The sequence below is a fragment of the Heterodontus francisci genome, unplaced genomic scaffold (assembly GCF_036365525.1).
Source record: "Heterodontus francisci isolate sHetFra1 unplaced genomic scaffold, sHetFra1.hap1 HAP1_SCAFFOLD_58, whole genome shotgun sequence".
NCBI lineage: Eukaryota > Metazoa > Chordata > Chondrichthyes > Heterodontiformes > Heterodontidae > Heterodontus > Heterodontus francisci.
Window position 1 is genome coordinate 5,727,319 of NW_027142006.1, and position 15,029 is coordinate 5,742,347.

Consider the following 15,029-nt stretch of genomic DNA (forward strand, 5'->3'; position numbering starts at 1 on the left):
AAAAATTCCTTTCTGCAACGTGTGGTTAGGATTTCAGTTATGTGGATAGATTGGAGAAGCTGGGGTTGTTCTCCTTAGAGAGGAGATTTGATAGAGGTGTTCACAATCATGAGGGGTCGTGACAGACCTGATAGAGAGAAATTGTTGGTAGAAGGATTGAGACTCAGGTAAAAGCTGTGGCTCAGTTGGTCACACTCACCTCGAAATCACAAGCTTCTGGGTTGAGATTTCACAGCTGACACTCCAGTGCAGCACTGAGGGTGTTGAAGGTGCTGCCTTTCAGGTGTGATGTTAAACCAAGACCTGGTCTGCATGTTTGGGTGAATGTAAAAGATCCCATGTTGCAATTTCAGACAAGTGAAGAGCAATTCTCCCTCGTGTTGTGATCAATATTTGCCCCTCAATCAGATCAGTTGGTCATTATCACATTGCTGTTTGTGGGTATTAGCTGCTGCATTTCTGACATTACAACAGTGATTACACTTCAAAAGTATTTCATTGTTTACAAAGTGCTTTGATATATCCAGTGGTCTTGAAAGGTGCTCTATAAATGCAAGTCTTTTCTTTCTTTATCACAACACATTGCTGTGTAAAAAATGGTTCTTCATGTCACCTCTGGTTCTTCTGCCAATCACCTGATATCTGTGTCCTCTGCTCACTGACCCTTTTACCACTGGAAACAGTTTCGCCTTATTTAAAATGATTTTGAACAAATGTGTCAAATCTCTTCTGACCTTTCTCTGCTGCAAGGAGAACAACCCCAGCTTCTCCAATCTCTCCACATAACTGAAATCCCTCACCCTGCTGCCATTGTGGCAAATCTCTTTTTTATTCTTTCATGGGATGTGGGCATTGCTGGCAAAGCCAGCATTTATTGCCCATCCCTAATTGCCATTGGGAAGGTGGTGGTGAGCCGCCTTTTTGAGCCATTGCAATACCTGCTGTTAGGAAGTGAGTTCCAGGATGTTGATCCAGTGACAGTGAAGGAATCATGATCTAGTTCCAAGACAGGATGGTGTGTAGCTTGGCGGGGAACTTGCAGATGGTGGTGTTGCCATTCATCCAATGTCCTTATAGGTGGTCGAGGTCGTGGTGGATGGAGTGCTGATCAAGTGAGCTGCTTTGTCCTGGATGGTGTTGAGCTTCTTTGGTGTTGTTGGAGCTGCACTCATCCAGGCAAGTGAGGAGCCTTTCATCACACTCCTGACTTGTGTCTTGGAGATGGTGGACAGGAGGTGAGTGATTCACAGTAGAATTCCCAGCCTCTGACCTGCTCTTGAAGCTATGGTATTTATATGGCTGTTCCAATTCAGTTTCTGTTCATTGGCAACCCCCAGAATGTTGATAGTGAGGGATTCAGCAATGATAATGCCATTGAATGTCAAGGGGAGATAGTTAGATTCTCTCTTGTTGGAGATGATAATTTTGGGAATTGATAGGAAGCTGCTTCATGGTTGGTGGAACAAACGCCCGCCCTTGGGGTGGAGCCAACAGCTGCATCCGTCCAATAACAGACAGAGTGGAAGTACTGTATCAGGCCTTGTTAGTTCAGTTGGTAGAGAATGAGACTTTTAATCCCAGGGTCTTCGATTTGAGACCCTTGTTGTGTGGTTGTTCTTCCCTTTTTCAGACTTCGTCAGCAGAGAGTTCAAGGAGTGTGTCTGGTCCATTTCCCACACATCTGCCCTCCCCTCTTCCCATCCGTCCCAGAAACGCCACAGGTTTCCCCTTGTCCTTACTTTCCACCCCACCTGCCTCCACATCCAAAGGATTATCCTCCACCATTTCCACCACCTCCAGCGTGATGCCACCACCAAATGCATCTTCCCCTCCCCTGTCAGCATTCCGAAAGGATCGTTCCCTCCGCAACACTCTGGTCCACTCCTCCATTATCCCCAATACCTCGTCCCCTTCCCACGGCACCTTCCCATTCAATCGCAGGAAGTGTAATAGCTTTCCTTTTACCTCCTCTCTCCTCACTATCCAAGGCCCCAAACACCCCTTTCAGGTGAAGCAGCGATTTACTTGTACTTCTTTCAATTTAGTGTACTGTATTTTCTGTTCACAATGCGGTCTTCTCTAAATTGGGGAGACCAAACGCAGATTAGCTGACCGCTTTGTAGAATACCTCCACTCAGTCCGAAAGCATGACCCTGAGCTTCTGGTTGCTTGCCATTTCAACACTTCCCCCTGCTCTCATGACAGCATTTCTGTCTTTGGCCTGCTCCAGTGTTCCAGTGAACATCAACGCAAGCTCGAGGAACAGCACCTGATCTTTCGATTCGTCACTCTACAGCCTTGTGGACTGATCCTTGAGTTCAATAACTTCAGAACATGACTGGTGTCAGGCAAACCGCCCCACCCCACCTGCCAAGACTGAGGCACACATGATTTTTGCCACATGAACATTAAAACTTAAAATTGCAAGCGCCTGACGGGAAAGAAATTTGCATAGTAACAAACAGTATTGAAACAAAGGGACGCAGTCTTTTGCTTCCCCAATACACAGCAGAAGTGGTCAGACCAGTTTTAGTCACATGACTAGTTGGCTGTTGGTTTTTTGAACTTGCCACAGATTTGAACTCAGAACACCATGTGCTCCCGGATGGGGCAGACCCTCTCCAGTCCTGCCTGACTCCATCTCTTTCCCACAGAACTGAACCTTGTGAAAACATGTGAATCTCAAAGAGAGAAAAGTCTCCAACATGTACAAGGTTTAAGGAGAATACTGGGCCCTACGAAATGCAAGAATTACCTACAAAAGTGCTATACCGTGAGCTCGAAGCACAGTAACAAGACATTACCTCAAACTGTTCCACTTTATCTTTTATTTTTTCTGTCCCTAGCTGCATCTGTATATCACGTGTGCATGCTAGCATGGGTGCATCGTATATCTGTAGGCATGAACCGTATTAAAGTTTAAGCAAGTTTAATAAGTTTCACTTTTCTTCTTTAAACCAAAGAAAGCCTGTTTGTGTTCATTTCTTTGCATTATAATTGGAAAGCTGTGAACAAGGATTCACCAAAGGGGGAGCACAAAACACAGTGTGTTTGAAACCATGTGCCTGTTTTTCATGTAGTCAGTGCTGCTCATTATTCTGCTATTAACACTCTCTCTGGACAAATGCTTTGTCTTTGACCACATGCATTAACGGACTCCTTGCCTTTGTCCCAGGACAACTTTGTTATTTAATCTTTCCTGCCCTCTGCCCTATCAAACACCTTCCCCTTTGTTCTCTCCCACAGGCCCCTCTCCTTCACTTGTTTAAAACCTAATTCTTTTCTAACCTTTGGCAGTTCTGATGAAAGGTCACAGACTTGAAACTTTATCTCTATTTCTCTCTCCACAGATGCTGCCAGACCTGCTGAGTATTTCCAGCACCTTTGTTTTTATTTCAGATTTCCAGCATATGCAGTATTTTGCTTTTACTATATCAGAAAGTCTCTCCTTGATTCAGGACTCTTACGTCTCTCCAGCGTCTCGCTGCTAAAGATTGAACTTTATCTCATTTCACTCTCAGCTCTGGGTCAGTGTGGATCAGTGGGATTTCTCCCGCTTCACATTCCATCAGTGCTGAGAAAACAATGGGAAATATTACTCATGTTGTGTTCTGTAAATTTTGACAAACACTTGAATGTAAATATTGTCTTCCAAAGCAATGAGCGAAGGCTGGTTTTAGTGTGTGGCTGAAATAGATCAGCTGGATTTGCATTGCACTAAAAATCGCAGTTCTTGGTTCAATCCCAGGTTTTGGCACTTTCAACCTCTCCTGTGTCTTTTTCTTTGGCTCCAATTGTCAAGCTGCATGATTTACTCTGAAATTAGCACCAGAGAATCAAGGCACCAGCGAGCATGAGGAGCTGAAATTAGCACAGATCGAAACCACTTAATACTTCTGACTGAAAATGGTTGCAAATACTGAAGTTTTGCCTTTTGCACTGACGTGCTCGGCTCCACCATCATTGAGGATGTGGGTGTTTTTGGAGCCTCCTCATCTTGTTAGTTATTAAATTATCCACCACCATTCACGACTGGATGTGGCAGGACTGTGGAGCTGTGATCTGATCCTGAGGGAGATATCCGTGCATGGAGTGGCAGGATGTATGGAGAGTGATCCGAAAGAGGGTGTCTGAGCCTGGAGTGGAAGCTTTCTGTGGAGGTGCAGGAGTAGGCCATTCAGCCCCAGTGTTTTATAAAGGTTTAGTATAACTTATTTGCTTTTACTCTATGCCTCTATGAATAAAGCCAAGTGTCCTGTTTGCTTTTAGCAACATTTTCAAACCTTCTAAGATTGGTGCACATTGTCTCATTCTTCCTCCCAAACTTTATCACTTTACACTTCTCTGTGTAAAATTTTATCTGCCATGTGAAAGCCCATTTTGGCAGTTTTTTTATCTTCTCCTGAAGTGTGTTACTGTCACTGGCATAAGACGAAATTCCCCAGCATTCTTTGATGCTATCTCCATGGAGAGAGCAATCTTACACGCTAGCTGAAATGTAGGATTTTGCGTGTTTAGTATCTTTTCTCATCCACCAATATAAGCACAAATCTGTCTCGTAATGCACGGTCTAAGAATGTGCCAAAGTTGCAATGTAGTGATAAATTCTTCAGTTCCACAATGTACTCACCAACTATTTCACTACTTTTCTGCTTTCTGGTTCCAAATTTCTAGCTTGCCGTGATCTCTACTGGCTTAGGGTTAAAATGTTCCTCCAACTTGGTGATGATTGTTTTGAATTCACATCTTTTGCCTTGATGGGAGCAGGAAGATTTGTTAGCATGTCATACACTTCCAGGATAATTTACATTCGCAAAATTACTTTCTTGCCCTCAAGAATTGCCTTATTCTGAGTCTCGACCTCTTCACTTTCACCTTCAAGTTCCAAAATGTTATTAGCTCTGAAAAACATGTCGATTCTTTCAATATATGAACTGAATGGTTCTCGAGCCCTCTCATACGTTCCCAGCCTTCTGATGTATCCCTTGGGTGCAGCCATATTGTCCCAAATAATCACTTCGAATCTGATGCACACTAAGACCCTGCGGTAAAGGCCTGCTCGTTTATGAAATTGAATCCCGACCCAGTCCGACCTGACCACATCCAACCTGAATCTGACCCGGGCCCGAGTCTTTTGATTTTTTTCCCGCACACGACCCGACCCGACCCGACTACCATAATAAAGTTAATTATATCAAACATACCTTGTCCAAATGTTGTGATCCTCCATTCCGAAAGCTGGCTATTCCTGCGGAATCATGCAGAAGTTCCCTCCCTGAGCAAGGCAGCACTGTGTCCGCCTCCAGCCCGACCCGTCACGAACCCGAATGCCGGACACGGAAGAGAGACCCGACCCGAACCTGGCACATGTCATCCGGTCTGGTCGGAGTCGGGTTGGGTAGCCATGCTTTACCCTAGGGCATCTCATTCAACTGAGGAGACAGTCTGTAGCACTGGCTTCACACAATCCACCCAAACTCTCCACCATCTGAGCAGGTAGGTCACCAGGAGCTGACTGATCCTGTTCACTGCAGTCCCTGCTGCTGTTTGCTGCCTATATTTACAGACTTTTATCTCATCCTCATCACCATTTTCTCCAATATATTCAGGGGGCATCAGCAGAGAAAATGGAGACCAAATGCGACAAGTGCAAGGAAATGTTTATTTACAATATTACATCATAAACATAATATACAAAAACATTACATGTGTGAAACACGTCCCGATCAAGATGTGTCTGAATAAATGGATCCCCTCACAATAAACACTGTCACCTTTCAATGTTTAGCGGACGAGTGTGAGGGCCAGATGTGTGTGATTCCCACAGTAATGTGTTTGTTCAAAGTTCAGGAAAAGATGGAGATTTGAATAATTTACAGGGAAATCTTTGAAGCATATCTCCATGTCTCTCACTCACAAAGATCTGCAAACTTGTGGATTCAGAAAGAACCCAGAGACAGATAGTCCTGCAATAACCTGTAACTCCAGGAAAGGATGGGTTCGAGATTTTGCCCTGTAGCTTAGTTGGTTAAAGCCTCTGTCTAATAAACAGCAGAACCTAACTTCAAACCCCAACAAAGCCTCACTGCAGTGAAGAAACGGAAAGTTATGATTTAAAGATTACTCTGTCAATCATTCACATCTCTGTCTTCCCCTGAACTTCGAGTTCAAATTTGTTTGTGAAGTTGAGTGACACGTTCAGACAGCACAGTCTTTGTCTTTGTGAAAGAAGTGATTTTGGGAATGGCTGTTTGAAACTGTCCCTCCTTGCACAGAAATTCAGTGCAAATACTCAAATCACCCACAATTTCCACGAGAGAAATTTGTTCACAATTGCATTTGACGTGAAACCGCCTCAACATTAATCTCACTGAAGCAGAGTGTGACCGTGTTGTATGTTTCAGAGTGTTGGTGCCATTAAGTGTCGCTTTTAACCGAGACTGGGACACAACGCAAGGTTGATCCAAGGTTGGAATATATTATCATTCAGGAGCAAGAAAAATCAAAAGGAACCGAATAAGAAAACCCAGTCTCCAGATTTGAGAATCTGTAGATCCGCTTTGGGAAAGTGAATCAGAGCAGAATGAAGGATGAACTGTCCAGAAGAGATGAAGACACAGCTCAGTCAACACGTTCCCCTGGTTTCTGATGCTGGAACATTCCTCACACAGAAATGATTCAACCCAATGACAAACATTCTTGCAGCTGATAATTTCTGCTAACGATTGAAGGACTTTCTCATGTGGTTACCTAGTGGTAAGAAGATATTAAACTTCGTTTTAATCAATCCAGCTGCGATGAAATTTGATTTTTTCTGCCTTTTATAAACATTATTTGAAGGGTCTCAGCGACAATGCTCAGTGTTGATGAGAGTGGGGTCTGGGTGAGCATCTGCTGAGCGTGACAGGGTCAGGACTGGATGCAGGAAGTTCTCTGACAGTCTCTCTCTCTCTCTCTGATGGGTTTGAGTTGGTTCACAACTGGCAGCTGTTGGTGTTTCGATAAATGAAGGAAGTTCCCTCTCACCATTTTTTTTGATTCACAGAGCAGTATCAGGATGTAAAGGGTTAATGCTGAACACAGTGGGATCAACCTCTCCCACTGTCAGGGTGATGATGTAACAGTCACATGGGATGAGGTTTGGGAGAAGAGAGAGCAGCACCAAGGATGCTAGCTGAGCAGGCTTGATGAGTGTGTATAGAGTACTGTGTAAATTAGAAAAGAGTTCTTAGTTCTTTCAGCAGGAAATGTGTCCAGAAAATATCAAGAAACTCACAATTTTATTATTCAGGAGTCGGAACACAGATATTAACTCCAAGTTACAGTTCTGGGTTCATTTAACAAAAAAAATAGAGAATAATATTGCTGACTGATTGAAATTCCCCCAGTGAGGAGACAGTTAAACAGTTGGGACATCCTTCGATCCAAGGTTTTGGCAGCATTTGCAACTTTTGCAACTTTTTTTAATCCAGCTTTGATGGACGAGTGAAAAAACTGAACAGTTCCATTCTTCCTTCTTCCCTTCTTTCCATCAGTTTCTCTTTTCTGTCCCAGATCAATATAATGATGAGAATCCCAATTTAATCTGCTGTTTCTGGTGTTTTATCCATTCCAATCAAAATTCAACATTCCAATCAAATCTATTTGTTATTCCACAGTATCTCTCCATGTGTTTTATTCTGTTGTATTCTCTCATAGTCTGTTTGATGATCAATGTTACATCTCACTCTCTGTTCTGGTGAAGATCAGAAGCAGTGATATCTGTTTACACCGCCTGACAAGTCGGCTGAGGCTGTGCCTCGCTGATCACGTGGAGTTGAAGCAATTCTTCCAGTCAGTTAGTTCAGTTGTCATTTCATGAGAAATTCGAAGTCATCATGACTTCGTCAGTGACCTAATGGTTCAGGTGTCTGAGTGATGTTAATCATGCTGTGATCAAATGATTGTATGTTCCAGTCTTTCCGTGGTGGGTTTTCACACTGAGTAGAAACGTGTTGGACATGGTCTGGAAATGTTTCACACCGCTCCATTCCCAACAGGCCATGACCTGATGTGATGGAAATTTCATTTACTTACAGAAGCTACATTTCCATCATTGCACATCTGGCTGCACAGTCAGGATCTGTGTGAAGGTGACGGTTGTGCTTCTGTTACTTGCCAGGTGACGAGGTGGCTGAGAGGTTAAGGCGATGGGCTACTAATCCGTTGCGTTGTGCACGCGTGGGTTTGAATCCCATCCTTGTTGTTAGTTTATCAACTGCCTGTTGCATTCTTGTTTCCAGCTTCAATGTAATGTTGGCCTGGAAACCTGTTCTTGTCAGTATCTTGACGGTGGTTCCAGAATTGTTTATACTTTATTAAAATTGAGACAGACAATTGGAATTCATCACCCAAATTGGACTGGAATGAAGATCAAATAGGGATCACGAAACGGAGCAGGATTTCCCCTCCCCTCCTTCCTTCCTTCCATCTTTACTTTCTCTGGATTTACACCAAGTGAACGACTAACGGGAAAAGCAAATGGCGAGGGAGCAGAAGCAGAACATTATCCTTTGGCAAGAAATTTATTTTCAAATCTTCTTGATAGATTAAGTGAGTGAGCAATGTTTTGGCAGATGGAGTTTAAAATGAGGGGTCATCTAGGACCTACGAAAGATAGATCAGAGTGTTTTTTGTTAAGTGGTGAGATGATAGAAACTGCGGAGGCGCAGAGACCCGAATACTGAATCACTAAAAGCTAGTGGACTGGTAGAAAAATAATGTGAAAAGTGAACGGAATATGAAGATTGGAACTCATGTTGTAGTTATATAAAGCTCTGTGCTCCTGAAGTAAATGTCCAAGCCCAGATTGTGGGGAATCTGTGGAGAGTGATTTGTTTTTTATTCATTAATGGGCGCGAGTATCGCTGATAAGGCTGGCATTTATTACCCATCCCTAATTGCCCTTGAGAATGTGGTGGTCAGCTGCCTTCTTGAACTGCTGCAGTCCATATGGTGCAGGAACACCCACAGTGCTATTGGGGAGGGAGTTCCAGGATTGTGACCCAACAACAGTGAAGAAATGGCGATATAGTTCCATGTCAGGATGGTGAGTGACTTAGAGGGGAACCTGCAGGTAGTGAGTTCCCATGCATCTGCTGCCCTTGTTTTTCGAGGTGGTAGTGGTCATGGGTTTGGAAGGTGCTGTTGAAGGATACTTGGTGAGATACTGCAGTGCATATGGAGATGGTACACACTGCAGCCACTGTGTACTGGTGGTGGAGGAACTGAATGTTTAAGGTGGTGGGTTAGGTGCTGATCAAGTGAGCTGCTTTCTCCTGGATGGTGTTGAGCTTCTTGAGTGTTGTTGAGTGGGATGTATTCCATCCCACTCCTGACTTGTGCCTTGTACATGGTGGACAGGATTTGAGGTGTCAGGAGGCGAGATACTTGCTGCAGAATTCCTAATCTCTGACCTGCACTTATAGCTGCAGCATAGATGTGACTGGTCCAGTTTAGTTTCTGCTCAGTGGTAACCCTCAAGATGTTGATGGTGGGGGATTCAGCGATGATTATGCTGCTGAATATCAAAAGGTAGATGGTTTGATTCTCTCTCAATGGAGATGTTCACTGCTGAGCACTTGTGTGGCCAGAAGGTTGCTTGTCACTTATCAGCTCAAGCCTGAAGTTTGTACAGGTCTCGCTGCTTGTGGGAACAGACAGCTTCAGTATCTGAGGAGTTGTGAGTCATCAGCGAACATTTCCACTTCTGACTTATGTTGAAGGGAAAGTGATCAATGAAACAGCTGAGGATGTTTGGGCCGAGGACACTACCCTGAGAAACTCCTGAGGCAATGTCCTGGGCTGAGATGATTGGCCTCCACTAACCACAACCATCTTGCTTTGTGTGAGATATGACTCCACCACGTGGAGAGTTTTCCCCTTGATTCTCATTGACTTCAATTTTGCTCGGGATCCTTGATGCCACACTCACTCAAGGGCAATCACTCTCACCTCTCCTCTAGAACTCCACTCTTTTGTGTCTGTTTGAACCAAGCTGCAATAAAAAATAAGAACAGAAGAAATATTAGCAGGAGTAGGCCATTTGGCCCCTCGAGCCTGCTCCACCATTCAATAGGATCATGGCTGACCTGATCATGTCCTCAACCCCACTTTCTTGCCTGCCCCCCATAACCCTTGACTTCCTTGCAGATAAAATTCTGTCAAACTCAGTCTTGAAGACATTCAATGACCCAGCCTCCACTACTCTTTGTGGTAGAGAATTCCAAAGATTAATGACTCTCTGAGAGAAGAAATTCCTCCTCATTTCCTTCTTAAATGGAAGACCATTATTCTGAAACTGTGTCCCCTAGTTCTAAATTCCACCATGAGGGGAAACATCCTCTCAGCATCCACCCTGTCAAGCCCCCTCAAAATCTTATATGTCTCAATACAATCACCTTTCATTTTTCTTAACTCCAATGAGTATCGGTCCAACCTGATCAACTCTCCATATAAGACAACCACTTCATCACAGGAATCAATCCAGTGAACCTTCTCTGAACTGCCTCCAATGCAAGTTTATCCCTCCATAAATAAGGAGACCAAAACTGCACACAGTACTCTAGGTGTGGTTTCACCAACACCCTGTACATTTGCAGCAAGACTTCTCTTCTTTTATACTCCATCCCCCTTGAAATAAAGGGCAACATTCCATTTGCCTTCCTAATTATTTGCTCTACCTGCATGGTAACTTTTTGTGATTCATGTACGAGGACACCCAGATCCTTCTACACCGCAGCATTCTGTAATCTCTCACAATTTAAATAATATTTTGCTTTCCCATTCTTCTTACCAAAGTGGATAACCTCACGTTTTCCCACATTATACTCTACCTGCCAAGTATTTGCCTGGGGTCGAGGAACCCTGGCAGAACCTAAACTGAGCATCGATGAGCAGATTATTGCTAAGTGTCTGGTGCTTGATAGCACTGTTGATGACATCTTCCATCACTTTGCTGATGATTGATAGGAGACTGATGGGGTGGTAATTGGTCAGATTGGATTTGTCCTGCTTTTTTTTATGGAGTGGGCACATTTGGGCAATTTTCCACATTGTCGGGTAGATGCCTGTGTTGTAGCTCTACTGGAACAGTGTGGCTGAGAGCACAGCTAGTTCTGGAGCACAAGTCTTCAGTACTAGAGCCGGGATGTTGTTCGGGCCTATTGTCGTTGCTGTATCGAGTGACTTCAGTTGTTTCTTGCTATCATGTGGAGTGAATCGAATTGGCTGAAGACTGGAAACTGTGATGCTGGGGACCTCAGGAGGCCGAGATGAATCATCCACTGAGCAATTTCTGATGTAAGATGGTTGTAAATGATTTAGCTTTGGCTCCACCATTATTGAGGATGGGGATTTTTTGGAGCCTCCTCATCTGGTTAGTTATTTAATTGTCCACCATCATTCATGACTGGATGTGGCAGGACTAAGGACCTGTGATCTGATCATGAGGGAGATATCCATGCATGGAGTGGTGGGATCTATGGAAAGTGATCCTGAAGAGGGTGTCCGAGCCTGGAGTGGCGGGATCTGTGGAGACTGATCCTGACGAGTGTGTGCAAACCTGGAATGGAAGCTTTCTGTGGAGGTAGAGGAGTAGGCCATTCAGACCCAGTATTCTATAAAGGTTTATCATAACTTATTTGCTTTTACTATATGTCTCTATTAATAAAGCCAAGTGTCCTGTTTGCTCTTAGAAGCCTTTTCAAACCTTCTAAGATTGGTGTACATTGTCTCTCTGTTCTGGCACCCACTTTAGAATTGTAACATTTCATTTATATGGCCTCTCCTTATTCTTCCTCCCAAATTGTATCTCTTCACAATTCTCTGTGTAAATTTTAACTGCCATGTGAAAGCCCATTTTACCAGTTTTATTAAGCTCCCCTGAAGTGTGTTACAATCACTGGCACAGGATGAAATTCTCGAGCATTCTTTGATGCAATCTCCATGGAAAGAGCAATCTTACATGCGAGCTCGAATGTGAGATTTTGTGTGTTTAGTATCTTTTCTCATCCACCAATATAAGCACAAATCTGTCTCATAATGCACGGTCTAAGAATATGCCAAAGTTGCAATGTAGTGATAAATTCTTCAGTGCCACAATGTACTCACCAACTGTTTCACTACTTTTCTGATTTCTGCTTCCAAATTTCTAGCTTGCCGTGATCTCCAGTGGCTTAGGGTTGAAATGTTCCTCCAACTTGGTGATGATTGTTTTGAATGGTACATCTTTTGCCTTGATGGGAGCAGGAAGCTTTGTTAGCTGGTCATACACTTCCAGGCTAATTTCCATTGGCAAAATTGCTTTCTTGCCCTCAAGAATTGCCTCATTCTGAGTCTTGACCTCTGCACTTTCACCTTCAAATTCCAAAATGTTATTAGCTCTGAAAAACATGTCCATTCTTTCAATATATGAACTGAATGGTTCTCAAGCCCTCTCATAAGTTCCTCACCTTCCGATGTATCCCATATGTGTGCAGCCATATTGTCCCAAATAAGCAATTTGAATCAGATGCACAGGAATACCCTGCGGTATCTCATTCAACTGAAGAGACATTCTGTTGCCCAGGCTTCACACAATCCACCTAAAATCTCCACCATCCGAGCAGGTAGGTCACCAGGAGCTGCCTGATCTTGTTCACTGCAGTCCCTGCTGCTGCTTGCTGCCTATATTTACAGACTTTTATCTCATCCTCATCACCATTTTCTCCAATATATTCAGGGGGCATCAGCAGAGAAAATATACACCAAGCGTGGTAAGTGCAAGGAATTGTTTACTTACGTCATTATGTCATGCACATAATATACAAATACATTACATGTGTGAATCATTTCTTGAGCACTTTTATACCAGATGTGTCTGAATAAATGGAACCCCATCACAATAAACACTGTCACCTTTCAATGTTTAACGGAGAGGTTTGACGGCCTGATGTGTGTGATTCCCACATTAATGTGTTTCTACAAAGTTCGGAGAAAGACGGAGATATGAATAATTTGCAGGGAAATCTTTAAGCATATCTCCATGTTTCTCACTGACAAAGTTCTGCAAACACATGGATTCAGAAAGAACCTGAGTGCAAAATCAACAAAAATAAACACAGCCAGAGAGACTTGCAATAACCTGTAGCTCAGGGAAAGTACATGATGTTATGGAAGTGATTTAGAATTTTTTTTTGTGAAATTCTTTTTGAGGAATTCATCGTCAAACTTAATAAATGTCAGACCAGTTCTTTTTCAAGAGGGTACTGAAAGTATTAATTTGGCAACTATGTTTACTGGTTGTCACATGACTCAAGTTAAATGTCGAACAGAAACCCTGGTAACAGGGGGAAATGTGGACAGAGAAGTCAGTTGCGCCTCTTGATTGGACAAACCCGGCAGCAGCAGCACTCACCGAAGAGGGCAGAAAAATCACAAGCTTTTATTTGTCGCAGTCATTGTGTTTTACCTTCTGGAGTGAGCAGCTGATAAAGTTAGCCTGAAGAAGTGTCAAGGAAGGAGAGAAGATCACAACCCACGTTGTTTTGCAGCAAATCTTTAAAAGACCCTGAGAACTTCACTGTGTCAATTCATCTCTTCTCCTGTCTTTGAAGAAAGCCTGCTAAAATTAATTCTCAACACTGCCTCTAAAAAACTGTTCTAAAAGACCCTGGTGACCTGTCTACGCATACTCAGAAGTTAGACTGTTTGCCAGTTTTGGAACAACATATCTCATCTGCTGTTTTCTTCAGGAATGAACAAGTAATCAGCCCAAGTGTTGTTTTTGTCTTTAACAGAACTCAGAATTGAAAAAATAATTCTTTTTTTTTTCAGTTAACCGGTGTATGTGTGTGTGCGTGTGTGGGGCTGTGGTAAGAAAGGGGCTTTAAATGTTGGTTAAGGTAAAAAGGGAACTTTTAAAATTTCTACCTGTGTATTTATGCTTTATTTCATGACTAGTTAAAACTTGTTCTGTAATAAACTGATAATTTTGCTGTTCATTAAAGAAACCTGGTCAGTGTCTTCTATTCTGGGAAGAATAGAGTATGTGATTGACTGTTTCAGGAAGTGGGAAAAGTTAAAATATATGTTGTGACCTGTGGAGAAGTGGGATGAGAATATATAGAAGGGTCTGAAGAAGGGTCATTGACCTGAAACGTTAACTCTGCTTCTCTCTCCACAGATGCTGCCAGACCTGATGAGTATTTCCAGCGTTTCTTGTTTTTATTTGAGATGTCCAGCATCTGCTGTATTTTCCTTTGATATTGATATTATATGAGAATAAATAGTGCACTCCTCTGATTTTAATTATAACCACATCTGGCTCTGTAGCTTAGTTGGTTAAAGCACCTGTCTTGTAAACAGGAGATCCTGGGTTCAATTCCCAGCAGAGCCTTGTTTCTCATTTGTGATGTATAAGTTACCTTGTCAACCACTTCCATCTGTGTCTTCTGAACTTTCAGTGAGAATTCAAATTATGTGATGAATTTTCGTCACAAGAGAAAACAGCCTTTGTGAAGAATGTGAGTTTGGAATGGCTGTTCCTCCTTGGACAGAAATTCAGTGCTGATATTTCAAAGGCAACTTCTTTGATACAAACGTGTTCACAGTTGCATTCAACCTGGAAAACAGCTCGACATTAATGTCACTGAAGGAAAGTGTGACTGCGTTGTATGTTTCAGAGTGTTTGTGTTGTTATGTGTTGCTTGTGACTGAGACTGGGACATGACGCAAGTGGGAGGGTTTATCTGAGGTTTGGAATATTTGTCAGTCAGGAACAAGAAAAATCAAAGGAACCAAATAAGAAAACCTATGTCTCATGTGGTTACCGAGAAACAGTGAGGAGATATTAAACGTTGTTCTTTTCAATACAGCTGTGTGAACATTGACCTTTCCTGCCTTCTATAAACAGTATTTGAAGTGTCTCGGTAACAATGTTCAGTGTTGATGAGAGTGGGGTCTGGGTGAGCAGCTGCTGAGTGTGACAGGGTCAGGACTGGATGCAGGAA

General features: G+C 42.9%; 1 non-coding gene and 1 pseudogene across 1 annotated transcript; both read left to right on the plus strand.

Annotated features, from left to right (window-relative positions):
- LOC137365873 (histone H2A-like) overlaps positions 1-15,029 on the plus strand; it is a 138,145-nt pseudogene that overhangs the window by 61,689 nt on the left and 61,427 nt on the right.
- On the plus strand, positions 14,343-14,416 carry trnat-ugu (transfer RNA threonine (anticodon UGU)). Its single transcript has one exon. It is a non-coding gene; the product is annotated as a tRNA-Thr (tRNA).